At 39.5% G+C, this 25,606-nt stretch overlaps 1 long non-coding RNA gene across 6 annotated transcripts in view; it reads left to right on the top strand.

Annotated features, from left to right (window-relative positions):
- Nucleotides 1-25,606, top strand: part of LOC100339238 (uncharacterized) — a 254,751-nt gene that overhangs the window by 68,677 nt on the left and 160,468 nt on the right. For all 6 annotated transcript variants that reach the window (XR_007922469.2, XR_007922467.2, XR_007922466.2 and 3 more), the window contains one exon: nucleotides 16,080-16,173. This is a non-coding gene — a long non-coding RNA (uncharacterized lncRNA). The remainder of the gene's footprint in view (nucleotides 1-16,079; nucleotides 16,174-25,606) is intronic.

Raw genomic sequence — 25,606 nt, 5'->3', positions numbered from 1 at the left:
TAGTTGCAGAGAGAGAGAGAGAGAGAGAGAGAGAGAGAGAGAGAGAGAGAGAGAGAGAGAGAGAATCCTTTCAAATGCTGGTTCATTCCCCAGATGGCTGCAAAGGTTGGAGCTGGGCTATTCCAAAGCCAGGAGTCAGGAGCTTCTTCCTGGTTTCTCATGTGGACTTGGACCATCTTCCACTGCTTCCCCAGGCACATTAGCAGGTAGCTAGATTAGAAGTAGAGCAGCCAGGACTTAACACCCATATGGGATGCTGGCATGGCAGGCAGGACCTTCAACCCACTGCACCACTTAACTTAGGGGCACATAACTTATCAGCACATGAGTTTCAGTTATGTGGCGCCTCCTTCCCTGGCTCACATCAAGAGGAGTGGGAAGTTGGATGGGAAGATGAGGTTTGGAGTAACTTTTGGGAAGCCTGAACGTGTAAGAGTGTAAGCTACCATTTGCCCAGTGCTGAAAGTCTGTGTTGCTCTCTTGCTCCCAAGCCAGTAAAGGGTGAATGAGGGCTGAATGCTCCTACCCCAGCCAGCCAGCTCTGGATGACTTTCATTTTGCAGAATTGTCTACACTAGCATTAATTTTTCAGTGCAATGGATTCACACAGTCAACCAACACCCTCTCTGCTGTGCCTAATCTACAGCATGGAATAAACTGAAACTGCACTTTTAATGTGAGGAAGTTAAGTCTACTCACAGTTTCACACCAGTAGGCACAGAAATGTGCCTGCTATACTCTACTTTTGGGGCTTTTCCCCTCTGCTTATGAATTTTAAACTGTTTAATGAATGAATAAACTGACTGGAAGATTAAGTGGGATTTTTATTTTAATTACAAGACAAACCCCTTCCAAGTTTGCCTTCTGAAAATCATCCAGTTCTTCTCTCTTGAGAGCTACTTTTGGTATCTTCAAAATGAGGCAAGGGCACCCTGGCTTAGTTCAGGAAACAGATCATCTCCTAAGTAACAGTGGAACCAGTCAATGGATGAGTGCTCTCAGAATCTTTTGTCAGAATGTGCTACACTCAATTGCAAGGGAGTATGTAGCAACATGTTTGCTACAAACTGTGCAAAATTACTTCTGTTGTAGAAAAATAAAAGGTGTAATCATCCCTCCTTTCAAATGTTCATTCAGGTCTAGACAAACAAGGGTGTACCTTAAAAGCCACGAAGGGTTGGGCATCTGGCATGGTGGCTTAAGTTGCTTCGTGTCATGCCCACATCCTACATAGGGAGTGCCTGGTGTGAATTCTGGTTTTTCCAATTCCAGTCCAGCTTTATGCCAATGGACACCATGAGAGGTAGCAGATGATGGTTCAAGTACTTTAGTCCCTGTTACCTATGTGGAAGACCCTGACAGAGTTTCAGGCCCCTGGTTTTGATCCAGCCCAACCATGGCTTTGCAGAAAATTTGGGGTGTGAGCCATTGGATGGAGAATCTCTCTCTCTCTCTCTCTCTCTCATTCTCTCTCTTTCTCCCCCTTCTCTCTCTCTTATTTCAAATAAAAAAATGAAAATAAATAAAAATTTTATAACCCACTGTTTCTGTCATAGGATTGCCAGATAGAAAACTAGAAACCCAGTTAAATTTGAGTTTCAATTAAAGACCAATTTTGTTGCAAGTATTTACCAAATGCTGCAAAAGATGTGTGTGTATATATATATACATATATACACACAGAGAAAAAATAACATCTTTTGTTCATTTGAAATTCAAATTTAACTGAATGTCTGATAATTGTGTTTGTTAAACCTGGGAATCCTTTTCTGTCAAAGAAGAGATTTTTCTTTTATTTGTTTTAAAGATTTATTTATTTATTTGAAATTCATAGTTACACACAGAGAGAAGGAAAGGCAGAGAGAGAAAGAGGTCTTCCATCCTCTAGTTCACTCCCCAGAAGGCCGTAACGTCCAGAGCTGCGCCAATCTGAAGCCAGGAGCCTAGAGCTACCTCTGGTTCTTCCCACATGAGTGCAAGGGCCCAAGGTCTTGGGCCATCTTCTACTGCTTTCCCAGGCCATAGCAGAGAGAAGGATTGGAAGTGGAGCAGCCAGGACTAGACCAGCACCCATATGGGATGCCGACGCTGCAGGTGGCATCTTTAGCCACTACGCCACAGCGCCGGCCCCAGAAGAGCTTTTTCTATCTTTATTTCTCTATTCCTAAATCAGATCCATGTTGCTTGGTTCCTTTTGTTGTTCTAAGCAAAGAAGTACTTTGAGTGTGTCCTAGAACAATATTTTTCAAAATGTTCTGCTTCATCACTAAATGACATCATTTGGAGTCTGATTAAAATGCAACTCACATTCTCGTCTATGTCATGTTTAATAATCAAATTCTCAAACATCTCAGGAGAGCCTTTTGAGTACAAGAAGAAATGACATCTAGGATTTGGACCTCAGTAAACTCTGATGTGAGTGTTATTTCTCACTGCAAAATATGGTGTTCTGAGCACTGGTGTTCTTAACCAGAAGGACCACTGGGGAAATGTTGAGAGTTAATAGAACTGAGAATCTATGAATTTTAATCATGTTCTAGATTATTTAAAATAACAGTATAGATTCCTAATGCCTTTCTAGAAATTGTCCATGTATAGATTTGTATTTCATTAGATTCATTTATCTGTATACCAAACACATGTTATACTTTATGGCCAAATGCTGATTGGCTAATGACCTCATTGCTTTTCTGTGATTAAGCTGGAATCAGGGAAGCAAGATGAAAGAGTAACACCTGTATTTTTATTTTGTCACAATTTTTCAGTATCCCCAAACATTTCACAGATGTTATTCTAATCAACGTGGAATGTACAGTACTGAGAGGTTAAGGTCCAAGGTGTCTGTGGGGAGCAGGGCCCGTCTCCTGTAACATGGCAGGGCCCATCGCCTCGGGGACAAATAAGTACTAAGACTGTGGACAAATAAATACTGAGGACATGTGCTGAGATTACAGAGACTAGACTAAACTACTGGAACTGCTAAGACTAACTCTATGCATCTGATCTCCCACCATATGGCGCTGAGAGGGAGTAAACAACTTCCACACAGCTGCCTCACCAATTCGACTAACAAGCTGCGGGAGCTGATCCTGCTCCTGATTGGAGGAGAGCAGCGTGCTCAGCGCGTGGGGAGAGAATGCCAGCAGAGTTGGGATTGGTGGAAGAGGACTATAAAGGAGGAGAGAGACAATGTGCAGGAGGAACATCCGAGGAACCCCTGAGAGAGCCGGCCAGCGGTGTGCTGCTCTGCGGGGGAAGCGGAGGGGTGCAGCTAAGCCGGGGAGGACCGGGGAAAGAAACAACAGCAAAGCCGTTGCCGCTCCTCTGTGAGCCTGTGGAGCGAGCGACAGTGTCCTGATTCTAAGCCACAATTTGTTAATCAGAGCAAGCATGCAAAGGATGTTTCCCACACTACTGCTTATACAATGATGCATGGGACAAAGCATCACTGAAGTTCCAGTGGGGTAGGGAACACTGGGCAAGCCACTAGGACTGAGATTAGTGAGAGTCAGTAACTGGTCTACCTTTCCCAGGTTTCCTGGGGCTGTGCCTTTCAAAGCAAGTGGATCAAAAGAGATCCAGCCAGCAAAATGGAGGAAAGGATTAGACTATGAAGAACTGGGTTGGAGACCAAGAGGGGCCTAAGTGCAGCAAAGGTTTGCTGAATAAGATGGGTACCTGCTCTATGATGCTGAACATAAAGATCCTTTCCCAGATCTTTCCTACATCTTTGCTCAATGATGCTCTTAAGGGAGTCAGGTCCTAGGAATGAAATGTAGGGGAGTGCTCCATGTGTCTTCAAGGGGATCTGCAGGAAGAGAAACTGCTCTCCTAAAGCTAGAATAAAATAATCCCCAAAGCAAATGCCACGTTTTCCTGATCTGAGAAAAAATTTACTGCAACTTCCTGAAACCACACACAAGACTTTAAAAGTAGCTTCCACCCTCAGGGTTTCCTCTAAAGAAAATATACACATATGTATTGCATGCAGAATCCAAAGTGGTATGTATTTTTAGTTGTCTTTATTAAATTGTTTTTATTGAGAAAATTATGTAGAAGCTACTGTCCATTAAAGCAGGCTGGACTGTATCCACACAAACCCACGCTTGTGAATTGCTTTTGGAAACATGATTAAATTCCCCAAAAAACATCTGTTTGATTTGCCCCCTTTTGTGTCTGAGTGCCTTTTTCTGTCTCATCTGTTTGTGATCATCTCCACTGAAAATTACTTTGTTAGGTTCTCCTAACGTGACATATGCTCAGAGGAATAAGAGGAAAAGAAGAGATGGATGAGAAAAGGAGTGGAGGGAACTGCCTTTGAGAGTTTCCAATGTGAGATGGGGATTGAAACGACACACACTACAAGTTTAACATTCTACAAACTCATTCCACATGCTCATGAATCTCTCAGTTCTAAGAAGTAAGATATTAGCTGCATCCCATAAGTCCACCTCCTGAAATATCCTAGTCATTACAAACTGCTCCCCCTAAAAGGCATTAACCTCATTTCCAACTTCATACAGTAAGTTTTCCTTTTTTAAATGCTTTATCCTACAGTGTTTTATTCAGTCCAGGCTGCCGTAGCAAAATACCACAGAGTAGGTGGCTTAAACAACAGATATTTATTTTCTCACAGTTCTGGAGTCCGAGTAACCAAAGCCAAAGGCATTAGCAGAATTGGTTTCTGGTGAGAGTTCTCTTCCTGCCTTGCAGATGGCTACTGCTATGTTCTGAATGATTGTGTTCCCCCAATTTTTATGTTGATATCTAATTCCCAATTATGTGATATTTGCAAGTGGACCTGTAGGAAGCAACTAGGTCGTTATGTATGGGACTCCCATGAATTGAACCGGTGCCCTTAAAAATGGCCAGAGAACTGGTCTACTCTTCCTGGCATGTGAGGCCACACAGAGAAAGTCAGCAATTCTATAACCAAGAACTTACTCATGGTAGCACCTGATCAGACATCCAGCCTCCACAACTGTGAGACTAAACATTTGCTAATTGAGTCACTCAGGGCTGATGTTCTCCTTCAGGAGCCTGAACTGAGTAGCACAGCTGACTGCATTTTGTCTTTTCATGGCCTTCCCTCTGTGCACGTGCACTAGTCTCTTCTAATGAAGACAGCAGTCATATTGGACTAAGGCCCACTCTTAGGATCTCAGGTAACAATAACTGTCCCTTCTCCAAATGCAATCGTTTTTGGAGGTTATGACATCAACATATAAATCTTAGGGGGAAAAGTTTTGCCCATAATGTATTGTATATACTATTTTATGTCTGAATTTTTGGTCAATATCATATTTGAGAGATTCATTTATGTGGTTTTTTTTTTTTAGCATTTATTCTTTAGTTTTAATGCTGTTGTGTTCCATAGTGTGAGTAAAATATATTTAGCTGTTCTGCTGTTGGCCATTTTAGTGGGTTCCAGATTTGGGTTATTATATGGTCGTTATACAATGAAATTACAATGAACATTCTTGTCATTTCTTTTGGTAAAAGTGCACGCATTTATGATTGATATATCCTCAGCCGGTGCCGCGGCTCACTAGGCTAATCCTCCACCTTGCGGCGCCGGCACACCGGGTTCTAGTCCCGGTTGGGGCGCCGGATTCTGTCCCGGTTGCCCCTCTTCCAGGCCAGCTCTCTGCTGTGGCCAGGGAGTGCAGTGGAGGATGGCCCAAGTGCTTGGGCCCTGCACCCCATGGGAGACCAGGAGAAGTACCTGGCTCCTGCCATCGGATCAGCGCGGTGCGCCGGCTGCAGTGTGCCGGCCACAGCGGCCATTGGAGGGTGAACCAATGGCAAAGAAAGACCTTTCTCTCTGTCTCTCTCTCACACTGTCCACTCTGCCTGTAAAAAAAAGATATATCCTCAGATGTGGAATAGTTGATTTAGGGGATATGTGTCCCTTCAATTTTAGTAGATATTGTAAAAGAATTTTCTAAAATGTTTGAATCAATTTACATTTACATCACCATTATGTGAGAATTCTAGTTGCCAAATAAACTCACCAACAGGGGCATAGCTAACCTTTTAAATTTTGGCTGCCTACATTGAGGAATATTATTGAGGAATATTATTGATGTTTATTGACATTTTGATATACTAGACTACTTCAAAAATTTTATGGAAAATGGAATGAAGGCTGGGCCAGGGCAAAGCCAGAAGCTTCTGGGTTTCCCACAAGGGTTCAGGGACCTATCTACTTGGAGCCATTATTTTGGTGCCAAAAATGTTTGAAATCCATAAATAATTTTCTCATAATATTTTCCATGAACTCTTGGAAAACTCTTATCAGGTAGTTACTGGATATTTAGACTTTTCTTTTGCATGGAATATTTCTTCAAAGATTCCTTATGAACTTACTTTACTTTCTTCAACTTGGAGTGTCAAAGATCAGTTTCTAGATTTTAAGTTGGAGTTGGCATAGAAATATTTTTCCCTCATTCATAAAAAATACTTTTTTCACATACACAAATGAGAGTGCCATTGATCAGGTTGTTATCAACAACCAATGGCAAATATCAATTTATAGGAATAAAAATATGAGAAATCTGTAGACAATCTCAGTAGTGTGAGAACACTGTGTTTTGTTTTTGTTTTGAGGTAATTATGTTGATAAACTGATGTTGCAGAATAGGCTTCAGAAACAGACACTGAAATGGAATTCAGGGCATAAGATCTTTGTTAGGAATCAGTGTCTAGTAAGGGGAAGGGCATGAAAGAGGACCAAGTGGAAGGAAGGAGCAGTTGAACTGCCATTTAGTATGAACGAAGCCTCTGCCAACCTCACAGGGACTGCCTGGGAATAGTGAATTTTATTTTTATGCTTTGGGAAGCAAATTGATAAACTCACAGCTAAGAAAGAGTTCAGTCTAGGCACTTTGTCTTGATTGTTATGGACACCAAAGAAAATTTTTAAAAGATTTATTTATTTATTTGAAATAGTTTCATAGAGAGAGGGAGAGAAAAGAGAGAGAGAGAGAGAATAAGGGATAGAGAGAGAAAGAGGGGGAGAGAGAGGGAGAGAGGAGAGTGAGAGAGAGAGGTCAATTTTCAGTCAGCTGCTTCACCCCCATCTGGCTGCGATGGCTGGGGCTGAACCAAAGCCAGGAGCCAGAGCTTCTTTTGGGTCTCCCACATGGGTTCAGGGGCTCACACATTTGGGCCATCTTATTCTGCTTTCCCAGATGCATTATTAGGGAGCTGGATTGGCATTGAAGCAGCCAAGACTTGAACTGGCACCCATATGGGATGCCAGCATTATAGACAGAGGCTTTACTTTCTAGGCCACAATGCTGGCCCTGAAAATAATTTGTTGTTTATGAATTCTATACAGAAAGAACTTTAGTCTGAATATTTCCTTCTGACACATACCCCAGTTTAAAGATACTCTCTTCTGCTGTGTCTGATCTTCTGTTAATATTGTTTATAGCCCTTGTATATAGTCCTGCTGAACAGTGGTATTTCTACTTTTTACTTTTGAATTCTTTATGCAATGGAGCATTAAACCTGTGACTGTAAAGAAACTTAAAATATTTTATCACAGATATTTTTAAGGGTTTATTTATTTGAAAGTCAGAATTACAAAGAGAGAGGGAGAGACAGATCTTCCAATTTCTTGTTCACTACCCAGATGGACTCAATGGCCAGGGCTGGGCCAGGCCAAAGCAAGGAGCTTCTTCTGGGTTTTCCACAGGGGTTCAGGGACCTATCTACTTGGAGCCATCTTCTGCTGCTTTCCTAGGCCACTAGCAGGGAGCTGGATTATAGGTAAAGCAGCCAGGACATGAACTGGCACCCATTTTGGGATGCCTGCATTGCAGGCAGCATCTTTACCTACTATGGCATAATGTCAGTCCCTCTTGTCACAAATATAACAAAGGAGAGAAAAAAAGAGAGGAAGAGAAAAAGGAAGGAAGGAGGGAGGGAAGGAGGGAGGGAAGGGAGGAAGGATGGAAGAAAGGGAGGAAGGAATGAAGATAGAAAGAAAAAGATGGAAGGAAGGAGTGGTGGGAGGAAGCAAGGGAAAGAGGGCACTATCATTTTATTTTTAGGATTGTATCTATGAACTACATGAAATCCGTTCTCTTTATATTAATAATAAACAATTTAAAGAATAATAAAAGGAAAAAGAAAAATGAAAAGTGTATGGAATCAATTTAGTGAAGGTGCAATTATTCTCATTTCCATCAAAAGAAAAATCTCTAAATTTATTTTAGGGAAAATATGTGGCAACAGTTCAGGAAATCCCATTTGAGAATACTATTTAAGTGACACAATCCTACTAAAGAAAGTTTTAAAAGTCACAAGACAGTGAGATGTTGATATGAAAATAGATAAACCAGGGGTAGATATGTCAAATAAACTGCCTGTTTTATTGGGCAAATGTTCATACTAACAATGCTTATGATACACATTTTCACACTTTTTTCATATAATTGCCCTACTCACTAATATATTCCATAATCTTTCAAAGAACATTTCCCATTGCTTAACATATCATATTGAATTGTCTTTGTCCATGAATTTGATTATCCAGTTCCTCTTAAGACAGCAAATCCACTTGGTTTGTATTTATCATGAAAATGGTCTCCCTTGGAGAAACATACTGAATCAGAATAAAACTCAGCTAATTTCCCTCTACTGTTTAATATCTTTCAATGATTTACTTTTCAAACTGTAAAGAAATCTGACAACTCGGACATTCTAATCCAACTGAGGTTCCCCTTTTGTAGGATCTGCTGAGAAATATTTCTAGAACTTTTCATCCCAGTTTTTATTAGGTTCAGAACAGAAAAAATCTCCTCAAGAATGTCATGGGGCTCTAAAACTCAGGAGTGAGAGTCAGTCTCATTCCCTCAGGGAAACCTTTTAGAGTAGCATGGATACTCCCTGAGGATGAGAATAATCTAGAATGGGTAGCTGAGCAAGGAAATGTTGAGTGTTAGTTGCAGCCCTGGGAGCATAGTCCATTCTGTTAGCCACCTTTGTGTGTTTTCCCAGCATCAGAGAACAACCTGGTGTTGTGCTGGTTATGCAGCGCAGTGGGTTACACTTCCACTTGGGAAGACAGTATCCCATAACAGAGCACTCGTTCAAGTCCTGGCAGAACTGCTTCTGATCCAGCTCCCTGCTAATGTGCTTTGGAAAGTGGTGGATGATAGCCCATGTACTTGAGTCCTTGACACCAACGTTGGAGATTCAGGTGGAGTCTCAAGCTACTAGCTTTGGCTTGGCCTAGCCCAGCTGTTGCTGCCATTTAGGGACCAAATATCTTTCTTCCTCTCTTCCTCTCTCCCTCTCCCTTTCAAATGCGTAAAATAAATCTTGAAAAGAGACCAATCAGCCGGCGCCGCGGCTCACTAGGCTAATCCTCTGCCTTGTGGCGCCAGCACACCGGGTTCTAGTCCCGGTTGGGGCACCGGATTCTGTCCCAGTTGCCCCTCTTCCAGGCCAGCTCTCTGCTGTGGCCAGGGAGTGCAGTGGAGGATGGCCCAAGTGCTTGGGCCCTGCACCCCATGGGAGACCAGGAGAGGTGCCTGGCTCCTGCCATCGGATCAGCGCGGTGCGCCAGCCACAGCACGCCGGCCACAGCGGCCATTGGAGGGTGAACCAATGGCAAAGGAAGACCTTTCTCTCTGTCTCTCTCTCTCACTGTCCACTCTGCCTGTCAAAAAAAAAAAAAAAAGAGAGACCAACCATAATCACCTAAAGGGGCTTTTCCCAGGTGTAATGAAGGAAGAGGATTTGACAATGCAATCGGTGAACTCCGGCGGATGCTGAAGTACACAGCCCCAGTTAGTTCTTCAAGATCACAGCACCCATGGCCCCATCTGTCAGGAGGGCTGTCTGCTGCCTGCTTGCAGCTCAGGCTCTCCTCATGCATAGAAAGCCCTAGCCCCTTTCTTCAATTTGGGATCTAACTAAAGAATCAAACAAGTACCAGAGTTCTCCATGGCGATGACTAAAGCCCATGTTGCAAATGCATCACACTCCAGTTTTCCCCCTGCACAGTCCTGTTTCTTCTCCCCCTTCTAGGTATTCTGAAGATACTCCACCATAAGCCACCTGCTTGCAAATCTCCATCCCATTATCTGGTTTCCTGTGATCCCAGCCTGGGACATCAATATTCAAACATTTTTCAAGTTGATAGCTAGGGAGGTACCATTTCAAGCCTTAAAATCAAGTATTTACATTTTTGTTAATGATAATTATGCATAACTATAATATATGTTCAGAATATATATTGCTTACTATCTGCAGCTGCCTCTGCACACAGGCCCTGCTAATTTAGCCACTGAATCTTGACCTGACCTCAGGCACATCATTTAAGATCTTATTTTGAACCAGCCAGAAAATTGGGCCCTAACACCAGACTACAGACCTTTAAAAATCATGTTATAGCCATACTAATTCACTTTCTGTTACTTTGGTTGCATTTTATGCTCTATTTCAAGCTGTCGCTATGTAATCTTCCTGATTTTCATTGTTTAGTAAAAGATTAATGATAGTACTATAACCCTGATTCAATCAGATCTACCAAATATGTGATATGAAAGCAATGTAATGTTGAAAAGGCTGCTGACCAAATAAGATTTTCTAGGATATAAAACAAGTGGATTAAAGAAGGCAAGTTTTGTCCACTTCACTCCAACAGTCAGTGATGAAGATAGATGTGGCATGAAATTGTGCCCATGTTATACATCAGCATAACCTAGTAGAGGTAGCTTACTTGTACTAAATAATATTTTGTAGTGAGCCTTGGATTTGGTCTGGGCACAAGCACTGGGCCCATCAGATAGAGCCAATGTGAATTTAATCACAGTGGCTGAGTTTGATTGCAGAACGTCTTGCAGTTAATTAACCGGTCAGGCTATAAATAGTTGAGCTGTAACCGATTGGCTGGTTGATTAAGGTGTTTGCTGTGGCTGCTTCCATTTTTCTGTCTATACTGTCTGAGTGTTGCTGGAATTCTCAGACTGCACTGGTCTGGGAGTTGTCACTCTGATTTTGGGAGCTGACTGTTTCACCAAAAGCATTTTGTTTTTCTTTGCTCAAGTAGACTCTACTCAACTTACCTGATTTAAGCAATTTTCTTTTTAACTCCTGTGAGGTAAGTTTGACTCTGGGCATTTATATGGGTGGGGTGGTGGCATAGTACCCCTCATACTGGCTTTTAAATCATTTTTCTAAAAAAGCTTTCCTCAAATCAGAGGAGGATCATCCAAGTCCTTGGGTCCCCAACACCCACACAGGAGACCTGGAGGAAGCTCTGGGCTTCAAATAAGTCTTGGCCATTGCAGCCGCTTGGGGAGTGAACCAACAGATAGAAGTCTCCCTCCCTCTCTCTTAGAATATAGTAGGAAAATTCTTTTCTAACCAAATCCCTGTTTTTATAGCTTTAATTTTTGTGTGTCTTCTTCCTCCTTTTAAATAAAATCAAAATAAATCAATGCCAATTAACTGGGACCTAGTTAATTGAGATTCTATTGAAAATTGCCCCATTATTGGCCTAGGTACAAAAAATAATAAATTTGAGAACTTCTGTCCAGAATTTCATGGAAGATGAATAGAATAGTAAGGTTTGGAAATCATGGAGCATACAGAAATAGGAGAAGGAAATCAATGAATCTCTGAGGCCACCTTCTTAGATTCAAGTGCAATTACTCAATCACATGTGCACTGCCCAAAACAACTTCCCTTCTTCTCTCCAGGGATTTCTTGAAAGTGAGGAGAACTGCATTCTTCTCCTGGTGTCAAGTTCTGGGTTGTAAATCAATTGAGTTTGAGGATTCTCTTCCGTTATGCCAATTGTCATCCCATTTTCAGGGTGACCTACACAAATAGTAAAATATTTTAATTAAGAATTCGGACATGGGAGGTGGTATGCTTTTCCCAAACACAATTTTGAATTTAACATTAATGTGTTTACATTCTTAAATGCTCTTGTGCCATCCTAACAGTGAGAATTCTCATGAATAACATTTCTGCTTAGGTGCTAATCACTTCATGTTTCTCTAGCCCCTCCCTCTATGACCCATGCTGGTTTCCCCCTTCTTCCTCTTCATACCTGTCCCAACCACTGTTTTCCAACTCTCCTACACTGTGACCATCTATGGCTTCTCTAGTTTTTTTTTTTTAAAGATTTTTATTTATTTATTTGAGAGGTAGAGTTACAGACAGTGAGAGAGCAGAGAGAAAGGTCTTCTATCCAATGGTTCACTCACCAAATGGCCACAATGGCTGGAGCTGAAGCCAGGAGCCAAGAGCTTCTTTGAGGTTTCCCAAATGGGTGCAGGGGCCCTAGCACTTGGGTCATCCTCCATTGCTTTCCCAGGTGAAAGTAGAGAGCTGGATTGGCATAGGAGCAGCTGGGACTCAAATCGGTGACCATATGGGATGCTGGTGCTGCAGGAAGAGGATTAACCCACTGTGCCTCTGTGATTAGCTTTATAAACAAAGATCATACTCTCAAGGGTAGGAGCTCTGGTGAAAAATGGATGGAAAGAAAGAAACGTTTGAAATATAAATACTAACAATGTTTTTACCTAAAATAAAAATGGTATCATCCACATGGTTTTTGGGGTTGCCTCTATTATGCAAGTAAGTCTTCACTACTCTTTTTAGTCCTTAACCTCTGTGTTATGTAGAGAAAAGCATTTCTTGGACCAACACAATTTTATAAAAAAATTTAATTCTCACATTATAGAATAACAAGATCATGTTTCCAAATCACACATGAATATTAAATTCCTATCAGCCAGTTTATTAGTGTTTTGAGTGAAAGATCCTATTTTGTAATTCAAGATCATTCAGTCATTTTCTTAATATTGAGACTGTTATTACTTCATTTAGAAATTTTATTACTATAAGGAACAGATTTCATGTATTTCCTTGGTACAATTCTAAGACAGCCATGCTTACCTCCCTCTCTGAGTCCCTCCCTCAAGTCCCCTCCTTATTCCTTTTTTTTTTCCTTTATTTTTTGCCAAAACATAACTTCAATACAGTTCATAATCACAGGCTTAATGCACCACTAACCATAATATTCAACAAGCGTTACTTCATTTTGATGCAAAGAGAGTAGCTTTCTGATCCTATGCTGAGGGCCTACTATTTGCCAGCTCCTATTCTGCTTGATAGGATTGCATCAGTAAACAAAACAGACCTCTGCACTCAAGAAATTTGTTATACTGTAGTGAGACAGAAGCCAAATAAATAATCTAGATGGTATAACAGTACACTACATGTATGCTTTGGGGGTGGGAGGAAGTAAGATAATAGGGTAGGCATTTGGTCTAGCAGGTAAGATGCTTGTGTCCCACATCTGAGTGCCTGGGTTCAATTTCTGGCTCTTGTTCCTTACTCTGGATTCCCACCAGTGCAGACTTCAGAAGACAGCAGTGATGGCTCAATTGAGTTCTTGTCACCCATATGGGAGGACTGGCTTGTGGACTGCACCTAAATATGTCCCTCCCTACCATTGTGGGTATTTGAGTAAATGAACCTCAGATACTACAACAATACCTAAGCCAAACTCTTGTGTGTATCTTATCAGTTGACACAGCTTGGGATGCCTATAATCCATTACGAGAATACCTGCTTTGAGTCCCAGCTCTGCTTCTTATGTAACTTCCCGCTCATACATGTCCTAGAATGCAGCAAGTTATGACTCAAATACTTGGCTCACTGCAAACCACGTGGGAGACCCAGATTGGCTTCTGGACTCCTGGTTTTATCCTGGCCCAACCTAGTTATTGCAGGTACTTGGGGAATGTACCCGTAGGTGGAAGATCTTCGCCTCTCTGCTTTTCAAGTAAAATGAAAATAGTGTTAAAAAGAAAAACAAAGTCAGCCATGTATTTCAGTCAACAATCCAGACAAGTGTTGTTTGACAGAAAAGCAACAGTTCCTTCCCTCAAAGAACTAACATAGTTGAATAAATAAAACAAAAACACCTAAAAATAATTATGATAATTATGAGAGTACTTTAAAAAGCTAGTGGCAAAGTAGTATTAAAAGAAGTTTTTGCTGGTCCAAAAATTTTTGAAATCATGCAGTTTTTAAGATATGAATATTCCATGAATATTTTGACATATGCATAGATTTCAATTCTTTGCCCTAAAATAAACTGTTGATTCAGCTTTCCACAAACCATTTGAAACGCTCTCATATTATATGTATTCTAAGTATCAATAAATGATAAACCTACTAAATTCCAGAAGAATGATACAAAAGGATTACTGAACTTTATATCGACCTATATCCCAAGATCAATATGTTTTCTACTACAAGTCGATAGTCAAGTTTTTGCATACAAAAGCTAAATCTATGTTCAAAATGTCTATGCTGCATAGGAAGCTATGCCTAAATTTAATGTTGTAAGCATTTATTTTGTTCATATGCTACAATTTGGACTGAACCCTGCAGAGTTATTTATACCTGGTGTAAAAGGAGGCAGCTTGAAGACTAGAGGCTAGAATCATCTGAATATTTCTTAAAGATTTCTTTGAAGGCCAGGTCACAGAGACAGAGATCTTCCATCTGCTGATTTTCTCCTCAGATGGCTGCAAAAGCCAGGGCTGGGTAAAGCTGAAGCCAGGAACAAGGAGCTTAATCTGGGTCTCCCATGTGGGTGCAGGGGCTAAGCACCTAGGCTATCTTCCACTGCTTTCCCAGACCATTAGCAGGGATCTGATTCAGAAATGGAGCAGCCGGGACACAAACCAGCGCCCACATGGGATGCTGGTGCCTCAGGGGACATCTTAGTCCACTATACCACAATGGCAGTCCTCAAAACATTTTCACATGGACATGTCTGTCAGTTGACTGTGACTATTGACTAAAATTATAATTAGGGCTAGTGACTTAAACATCTGTCCATGGCCTTTTCATATGATTAGGGTTACAATGACATGGTGGCTGCATTCTAAGGACAAGTGTTAATATAGAGCTAGAAAAAAGCCACACTGTTTTTTTATGACACAGCCTTGGGATTTAGGAGGTACATTCTCCATCTAATTCTGTAGCCAAAGACTAGCTTATTTTCCACAGAAGAAGGGATCAATGTCTTCCTTTGGTGTAAGCAGGACAAGATCCTAGAACAGTATATATCTTTGTTTTCCTTTTCAGAAAACATTGGTCACAATCTTTGAGGTCAGAGTTTCTCATTTTCACAACTGTATGAATGTATGTATTGATACCTCAAAAGGTGATAATTAAATGAAGTAAAACATAGAGGTTAGTAGTCATCAAATAAAAGTACAGACTAAATGTACTTTAATTTTTGAAACCCACAAATATTTTCAGAACTTACCAGCCTAGATGCAAACAGTATTAGATAGGTATCTGTATCCATATATTTCTACCCTTGATCTCTGATAAATAATGGTCTATGATCTCTAAATTCCCTAGTCTGCCTTCTCCCCACTTGCCACAAGTATTTTTGAAGAAAACCTGGCACATGAGAACTTACTGCCAAAGTTGGGAGGCACCTTGAGACCAAAGAGGAATACAAATTAAGGATTTCAAAGCAGAATTTATTAGGGATTTATGGACAAAAGCATAGTCTTTGGGCAGCCATAAGATAGAAGGCTCTCTACAGAATGACAGAGGAGAAAAAGGGTTTGATAGGAAAAAGTGGCCCATGACCATGTAGACTACACCTAGGCTTTCTCAAGAAACATTTAGATTTCTAAAAAACACTCCAGGGCTGGCGCCATGGCTCACTTGGTTAATCCTCCACCTGCGGCGCTGGCATCCCATATGGGTACCAGGCTCTAGTACCGGCTCCTCTTCCAGTCCAGCTCTCTGCTGTGGCATGGGAGGGCAGTGGAGGATGGCCCGGGTGCTTGGGCCCCGGCACCCATATGAGAGACCAGGAAGAAGTATCTGGCTCCTGGCTGCGGACCAGCGTAGCTCCAGCCATAGCGGCCATTTGGGTGGTGAACCAACGGAAGGAAGATCTTTCTCGGTCTCTCCTCTCTTACTGTCTAACTCTGTCAACTAAAAAAGACACTCCAGATACTGGGTAAGGACAGTATATTGGCTTAATGACTCTCTTTATCTCATAGGGTCTTAGATGACTGGCAGGATGATGTGAATGGTGAGATGGCAACTTCTACTAAGACAAACTGCAATTATATCAAACTGGATCCTTACACCAAGGTATTACTGAAATTCACCAGAGATGTACTCTTATTTTTATTTCTACAGTATTTATAATAGTCCATTCAACGCAGCTGCTACTCCGCCCTTCCTGACTAGGTACAATAGCTTCTTAGTAGTAGCTGCTCCTAGCCAGCAGCATGCCCTCTAACAGAGGTTTTCTGGACACTTATTCTGGTTCCTCTAGGAAATTGCATTCTGAGTTCTACTCTTCTGAGTTATAAGGATGGTGCTTCTTCCTTATGACCAATCTTCCTTTACCCCCAGGCAAATATTTTCTTTCCTTATTTTCTCGAAATATATGATTTCTTTAGACTTGATATTTGCCAAGAGATAATGTGAAATACTGTCAAGCATTATTTCATACTTCATGAATGGCATTTTACACACCCACACTTGCACACATAGCTGACAACTGCCTTATGAAGCAGGTGCAGCTGTGATCCTCCTAAAACTGAATGTCTCAGGTCATATGGCTAATAAATCACAGCATCAGGATTTTGTTTTTTTTAATAAAACTATAAAATTATATATATTTATGGGTACACTGTGGTATTTAATTACACGTATATATTATGTAATATCCAATTAGGGTAACTATGTTTACAATTTAACATTACTTCATTTTGAAAATATCCCCAAAGAGACATATGCAGTAAATTATTTACCTTCACCCTACTGTCAATAGAGCCCACGAACTAATTATTCATATCTACCTTTAACCTAGTACTTGTAAATCAGCTTTTCCCAACTCTTCTTTCCCCACTTCTCTCCCCAACCTCTGGTAACCACAATTATATTTTTAACTTCTATGAGATCATCTATTTTAGGGAATTCACAAATGAGTGATATTTGTATTTCTATGCTTGGCTTATTTCACTTAATATAATGGGCACCAGTTTTATTCATGTTGTTGTAAATGACAATCTTTCATTTTTTATCAATGAATAATGTTGTATATATTAGCACATTTTCTTGATGTGTTCATCAAGATGGGTGTTAGGTTGTTTCCATTTCCTGGTTATTTTGAATAGTACTGCAATAAATGGAGTACAGATGTCTCTAACAGATGGGTTCATTTCACATGGATGCATGGTTGGATGGATGGATGGATGAATAGATAGATGGATGCTAAATCCTATGCAATTCTAGTTTTAGCTTTTAAGGATCCTTCATACTGTTTTCCACGATGGCTATACTAATTACATTCCTATCCACAGTGTGCAAAAGTTTTTTTCTAAACCTCCTCACCAATACTTGTTACCTTTTCTTTTTGAGAGCCATTTTACTAGAGGGAGGTGGTATCTCATTGGGGTTTTGATTTGCATTGCCTAATTGTTAGTGGTGTTGAGTATTTTTTTCATGTAATCATTGGCCATTTGTATGTCTTCCTTTGAGAAATATGTTTAGATCGTTGCCCATTTTTAAAATTAGATTGCTTACTTTTTTTTTTTTTGCTATTGAGTTGTTTGAGCTCTTCATATGGTCTGGATGTTAACCTGCCATAACATATAGCTTGAAAATGATTTCTCTGAAGGTGTCTGTTACATTTTTGATTCTTTCCTTCGCTGTACAGAAGCTTTTTAGTTTGTTAAAATCCAATTTGCATGTTTTTGCCTTTATTTCCTGTGCTTTTGGGATCTGATGCAGAAATCTCTTCAAATTGCAATATCCTGGAGTATTTAATTGTGCTTTTTTCAATGGTCTCAAAGTTTGAGGTTTTATATTTTAACTTAAATCCATTTTGAGCTGATTTTTGTGAATAATGAGAGAGATGGGGTATGATTTCATTCTTCTATATATTTATATACAATTTTCCCAGCACCATATATTAAAAAGACTAATTTTTTCCAACGCATATTCTTAGGAACTTCATCAAAGATTACTTAACTGTAGATGTGAGTTTATCCTAAGGTCTCTATCCTGTTCCATTGGATATATATTGTTAATTTTCTTATATAGCAATACTATATTGTTTTAGTTACTATAGCTTTGTGATATATTTTAAAGCTAGGTAGTATAATGCATCTTATAATGCCTCTTTTACTCGAATAATTTGGTAGTTATTTGTGATTACACAGAAATTTTAGTGGTATTTCTCTAGTTCTGTGAAAAATGTCATTGTAAATTTGGCAGGGATTGTATTGAATATGGAAGTCACTTTGGGAAGTATGAACATTTAATGATAGTGAAAATTTTTTTTTTGGTACAAGTTTTTTTTATTATTTTTTAAACTTTTATTTAATGAATATAAATTTCCAAAGTACAGCTTATGGATTACAATGGCTTGCCCCCCATAACATCCCTCCCACCCGCAACCCTCCCCTTATCCACTCCCTCTCCCCTTCCATTCACATCAAGATTCATTTTCGATTCTCTTTATATACAGAAGATCAGTTTAGCATACATTAAGTAAAGATTTCAACAGTTTGCTCCCACACAGAAACATAAAGTGAAAAATACTGTTTGAGTACTAGTTATAGCATTAAATCTCAATGTACAGCACACTAAGGACAAAGATCCTACATGAGGAGTAAGTGCACAGTGACTCCTGTTGTTGACTTAACAAATTGACACTCTTGTTTGTGGCATCAGTAATCACCCTAGGCTCTTGTCATGAGCTGCCAAGGCTATGGAAGCCCCCTGAGTTCACTGACTCTGATCATTTTTAGACAAGGCCATGGTCAAAGTGGAAGTTCTCTCCTCCCTTCAGAGAAAGGTACCTCCTTCTTTGATGACCCGTTCTTTCCACTGGGATCTCACTCGTGGAGATCTTTCATTTAGGTTTTTTCTTTTTTTCCCCAGAGTTTCATGGCTTTCCATGCCTGAAATACTCTCATGGGCATTTCAGCCAGATCCGCATGCCTTAAGGGCTGATTCTGAGGCCAGAGTGCTGTTTAGGACATCTGCCATTCTATGGGTCTGCTGTGTATCTCACTTGCCATGTTGTATCATTCTCTCCCTTTTTTATTCTATCAGCTAGTATTTGCAGACACTAGTCTTGTTTATGTGATCCCTTTGGTTCTTAGTCCTATCATTATGATCAATTGTGAACAGAAATTGATCACTGGGACTAGTGAGATGGCATTGGTACATGCCACCTTGATGGGATTGAATTCAAATCCCCTGGTATGTTTCTAACTCTACCGTTTGAGGTAAGTCAGCTTGAGCATGTCCCGAATTGCACATCTCTTCCCTCTCTTATTCCCACTCTTATATTTAACAGGGATCACTTTTCAGTTAAGTTTCAGCACTTAAGAAGAATTGTGTATTGATTACAGTATTCAACCAAAAGTATTAAGTAGAACAAACAAAAAAAATACTAAGAGGGATAACATATCAAGTTGCTCATCAACAGTCAGGGTGAGGGCTGATCAAGTCACCATTTCTCATAGTGTTCATTTCACTTTAACAGGTTTCCTTTTTGGTGCTCAGTTGGTTGTCACCTATCAGGGAGAACAAGTGGTATTTGTCCCTTTGGGACTGGCTTATTTCACTCAGCATAATGTTTTCCAAATTCCTAACAGGGATCACCTTTCAGTTAAAATTTAAACACCTAAGAATATTGTGTGTTAATTACCGAGTTCAACCAGTGGTACTAGAACAAAAAAAAAAATACTAAAATGGATAAGGTGTATCGAAACCCTGTCATTTGCAACAAGATGGAGGAATTTGGAAAACATCATGCTGAGTGAAATAAGCCAGTCCCAAAGGGACAAATATCATATCTTTTCCCTGATCGGTGACAACTAACTGAGCACCAAAGGGGAAACTTGTTGAAATGAAATGGACACTATGAGAAACAGTGACTTGATCAGCTCTTGTCCTGACGGTTGATAGTGAAATATTGTTATCTTAGAATTGTACCTATGATGAATTGTGTTTTTTTTTTTTAAGGTTTTATTTATTTGAAAGTCAGAATTACACAGAGAGAGAAGGGGAGGGGGAGAAGGGGAGGGAGAGAGTTCTTCCATAAGCTGGTTCACTCCCCAATTGGCCTCAATGGCTGAATCTGTGCAAATCTGAAGCCAGAAGCCTGGAGCTTCTGGGTCTTCCATGTGGGTGCAGGGGCCCAAGGAGTTGATCCATCTTCTAGTGTTTTCCCAGGCCACAGCAGAGTGCTGGATTGGAAGTCGAGCCAGACCTCGAACCAGTACCTATATGGGATGCCAGCACTGCAGCCTGTGGCTTTACATGGTATGCCACAGTGCTAGCCCAAATTGTGTTCTTTGTATTAATAAAAATTTTTTAAAAATTCTTTTAATCCATGAACATAGGATGTGTTTCCATTTCTTTGGGTCCTCTTCAAAGTTTTTCATCAGTGACCTATAATTTTCATTATAGAGATATTTCAACTCTTTTGTTATATATATTCTCAGGTGTTTAATGTTTTTATTGTAGCTATGTTTTTATTGTAGCTATGGGAAATGAGGTTACTTTCTTGATTTCTTTTTCATATGATTCACTATTGGCATATAGCAATGCTACTTGTTATTATACATTGACATTATATCCTGCAACTTTGCTCAATTTGTTGATTAGTTCTAATAGCTTTTTGGTGAAAATTTTCAAGGTTTTTCAAGATTTTTTATTTTTATTAATTTTTTAAAAATATTTTATTTGAAAGACGTTACAGAGAGATGTAAAGACAGAGTCTTCTGTCTGCTGGTTCACTCCCCAGATAGCCAAAACGGCTGGAGCTGCGCTGATCCAAAGCCAGGAGCCTCCTCCAGGGCTCCTATGTGGTTGCAGGGCCCAAGCACTTGGGTCATCCTCTACTGCTTTCCCAGGCTATAGCAGAGAGCTGGACTTGAAGCGGAGCAGCCAGGACTAGATCTGGTGCCCATGTGGGATGCCAGAACTTCAGGCAAGGGCTTTAACCCACTGAGCCACAGTGCTGGCCCCTTAAGATTTTTTAAATATAAGGTCATATCACCCGAGAATGGTGACAACTTGAGTTCTTCCTTTCCAATTTGAATGCTTTTTATTTCTTTCTCTTGCCTAATTGCTCTAAGAATTGCAGAAGTCTGTTGAATAAAAGTAGCAGAAGTGTGTACCCCTGTCTTATTTCAGATCTTAGAAAGCCTTCAATTTCACCCCATTCAATATGCTAACTGTTACATTGTTACATGTGGCATTTATTATGTTGAGGTATATTCGTCTACATTTAATTCGGTCAAGTTTTTTTTTTTTATCATGCAGAGTTGTACTTTATTAAATGCTCTTATTCATCTATCAAATATTACGATTTTTATCTTTCATTCCATAGATGACAGTGTATCACATTTCTTGATTTGAATTTGTTGGACTATCCTTTCATCCCTAAGATAAATCTCACTTGGTCATGGTGAATGATCTTTTTAATGTACCATTGGACCCAATTTCCTAGTATTTTGTTGAGGATTTTTGCATCCATATTCATGAAAGATATTGGTATATTGAATTTTGTTGTTGTTGTGTCCTTGTCTAGTTTTTGATAGCAAGGTACTGCTGGCCTCATAGAATGAATTTGGAAGATTTCCTTGTTCAATTTTTCAAAAATAAATTAAGAAGGATTAGTGTTAAATGAATTTGGAAGATTTCCCTGTTCAATTTTTCAAAAATAAATTAAGAAGGATTAGTGTTAATTTAAATGCTTGATAGAATTCAGTAGTGAAGCCAGATGGTCATGGACTTTTCTTTGATGGAAGATTTTTATTACTTATTCACTCCAGCTACTTGTTAGTAGTTTATTTAGATATGCTATTGATTAGTCAGTCTGGTGAGGGTGTATGTGTCTAACAATTTGTCCATTTCTTCGTTTATTGAATTTGTTGCTATATAGTTGTAGTGTCAAGATTTTAATTCAGGCATTCTAGCTCCACAATTCTTGTTTTTTTATCTCTTCACTGGTCACTGTGAATTCCCATTGATTATACCTGCTGTCTACCTAAAGAAAAAGTAATACTTCCCCTAATCTCAATTAAACAACCTTTATCACCTGGATTATGTACCCCTGTGTACTCAGAATATTATATTGTATGTAATCCATCTGTGAATTTTGGCTTTGATTACTTGTGCTTCTGGGTGTTTTCCAGGAACTCTTTCCTGTGCCAGTGTCTTGCAGGGTTTCCCCAATGCTGTCTAATAATTTGATGGTATCTGGTCATAGATTAAGGTTTCTAATCCATTTTTGAGTGGATTTTTATGGAAGGTATAATGAGGAGTCCTGTTTCAGACTTCTGCATGTGGATATCCAGTTTTCCCAGCACTATTTGCTGAAGACACTGTCTTTGCTCCAGGGACTGGTTTTAGCTCCTTGGTAAAATATAAGTTGGTTGTAGATGTTTGGATTGATTTCTGGTGTTTTCTGGTGTTTCTATTCTGTTCCATTGGTATATCCATTTGTTTTTTGTACCGTTTTTCAGGCTGTTTTGATTATAACTGCCCTGTAGTATGTCTTGAAATCTGATATTGTGATGCCTCCTGCTTTGTTTTTATTGTATAAGATTTACTTAGCAATTTGGTGTCTTATGTGTTTCCAGATGAATTTCAGCATCACTTTTTCTGTATCCAATCCTGGGCTTCTCTTTGTTAGGAGGGTGTTTTACTATTGATTCAATTTCTGTCTTGGTTATGGATGTGTTTAGACTTTTTATTTCTGAGAAGAATGTCCTTGGTATTTTGTTATCACATTGAATCTATTAATTGCTTTCAGAAGTATTGACATTTTGATAATATTCTTCCAATCCATGAACATGGAAGATTTTTCCATTTTTTGTATCTTTTTTTTCTTTTTTAGTGTTTTGTAATTCTCATCGTAGAGATCTTTGACATCCTTGGTTAAACTTATTCCAAGGTATTTGATTTTTTTATAGGTATTGTGAATGGGATTGACCTTAGAATTTCATTCTCAGCCATAACATTGTCTCTGTACATAAAGGCTGTTTATTTTTGTGTATTGATTTATATCATGCTACTTTACCAAACTTTCTATGAATTCCAATAGTCTCTTTGTGGAGTGTTTTGGGTCCTTCACATATAGAGAATCATGTCATCTGCAAATAGGGATAGTTCATTTACTCTTTGCCAGTTTATATCCCTTTGATTTCCTTTTTCTTGCCTATTGGCTCTGACTAAAACTTCCAGGACTATATTGTATAGTAACAGTGAGAGTGAGCATCCATTTCTTATTCCGGCTCTCGGCGAGAATGCTTCAAGATTTTCCCCATTCAATAGGATGCTGGTCATGTGTTTGTCATATATTGCCTTGATTGTGTTGAGGAATGTTTATACAATTTGCTTAGAGTTTTCATCATAAAAGGGTGTTGTATATTATCAAATGGTGTCTCTATTGAGATAATCATAGTTTTTGTTCTGCACTTTGTTAATGTTATGTGTCACATGATTTGATTTGCAAATGTTAAACCATCCCTACATACCAGGGTTAAATCCCATTTGGTGGCCGGCGCTGCAGCGCACTAGGCTAACCCTCCACCTGCGGTGCCAGCACACCAGGTTCTAGTCCCAGTCCAGGCACCGGATTCTGTCCCGGTCGCTCCTCTTCCTGTCCAGCTCTCTGCTGTGGCCTGGGAGTGCAGTGGAGGATGGCCCAAGTGCTTGGGCCCTGCACCCATAGGGGAGACCAGGAGAAGCACCTGGCTCCTGGCTTTGGATCAGTGTGGTACATCGGCTGCAGCGGCCATTGGGGGATGAACCAACAGGAAAGGAAGACCTTTCTCTCTGTCTCTCTCTCACTGTCCACTCTGCCTGTCAAAAAAAAAAAAAATCCCATTTGGTACAGGTGAATGATCTTTGATGTGTTGTTGGATTCAGTTGGCTAGAATTTTGTTGAGGGTTTTTGCATCCATGTTCTTCAGGGAAATTGTTCAGTAGTTCTCTGCATCTTTTTCAGGTTTAGGAATTAAGGTGATGCTGGCTTCATAGAATTTGAGAGGATTCCCCCCCTTTCAGTTCTTTTGAATAGCTTGAGAAGAATTGAAGTTAGTTCTTTGAATATCTGGTAGAATTCAGCAGTGAAGCCATCCAATCCTGAGCTTTTCTTTGTTAGGAGGGTCTTTTACTATTGATTCAATTTCTGTCTTTGTTATGGATGTGTTTAGGCTTTCTATGTCTTCATAGCTCAATTTAGGAAGGTTATATGTGTCCAGGAATCTATTCATTTCTTCTAGGTTTCCAAGTTTGTTGGCATACAGCTCTTTGTAATAGTTTCTGATGATTCTTGTTATTTCTATGATGTCTGCCATTATATTTCCTTTTTCATCTCTAATTTTATTGATTTAGGTCTTCTCCTTTTTTTGGTTAGTTGGGCCAATGGTGTGTCAATTTTGTTTATTTTTTTTCAAAAAACCAGCTCTTTGTTTTGCTGATTTTGATTTTTTTGTTTAAATTTTGTTTATTCTCTAATTATTTCTTCTACTAATTTTGGGTTTGTTTTGCTGTTTATCTAGATCATTGAAATGCATTGATAGCTCATTCATTTGATGCCTTTCCAATTTCTTGATGTAGGCACAAATTACTATAAATTTTTCTCTTAACACTACTTTTGCTGTGTCCTGTAAGTTTTGATATATTGTATTATCATTTTCATTTGTTTCCAGAAATGTTTTGATTTCTCTGATTTCTTCAATATTCCACTGTTCTTTCAGGAGTATGTTGTTCAGTCTCCATGTGTTTTGTTTGAATATGTTATAGAGATCCCCGAGTTGCTGATTTCCGGCTTCATTCCACTGTGGTCCAAGAAAATAACCTGGTATAATTTTGATTTTTTTAATTTGCTGAGACTTTAGCAACAATTTTAATCTTATATTTGTCTCTAGTTATCTCCAGACAGGGAAAAGGTAGCATTCCTACACAGAGGACCAATCACTGCAGATGTAACAGTGATGAGAACAAAGGGAAGAAAGGGGTATACAGAATCTGCCCTTGGTAATATGAAAAGCTCATTGGGGGGACAGGCTTTAGGGAATTTCACTTTGGATAAAAGAACAGATGTTTCCATCTAAACTTGGGCTAATCTTAAAGGGATGATTAAAATCAGACTTTAATTACCTGTCTGGTATATAAGGAAAATATCCATTTACAGTTATACTTTCCTAAGCAATAGCAAAGCCAACATTTTTACTAAAGAATTGGTTGTGACAGGCTGAAGTTCATAAATGACTAAGAATGTTGAGCTACCCCCAACACACCAGATTCTTACTAGAACTAACAGAACACCTTTTCTGACCAGTAAACAATGGAACTCATTTTAACCAATTGTGAATACAGGAAAGAATTAATTAAATTCCATCTAGGGAGCTAGTTTTAAATGTCTTTGTGTGTAAACACCATATATGACCACCCATAAACTAACACTTAAAACACATGGACAATTTCCTCTTAGAACACTGCTGAGTGAACTTCTTCACAGTGCATGCTCCTGAATGAGTAA

This window comes from Oryctolagus cuniculus, chromosome 14, assembly GCF_964237555.1.
Source record: "Oryctolagus cuniculus chromosome 14, mOryCun1.1, whole genome shotgun sequence".
Lineage (NCBI taxonomy): Eukaryota > Metazoa > Chordata > Mammalia > Lagomorpha > Leporidae > Oryctolagus > Oryctolagus cuniculus.
This window is presented reverse-complemented; position numbering and strand designations above follow the sequence as displayed.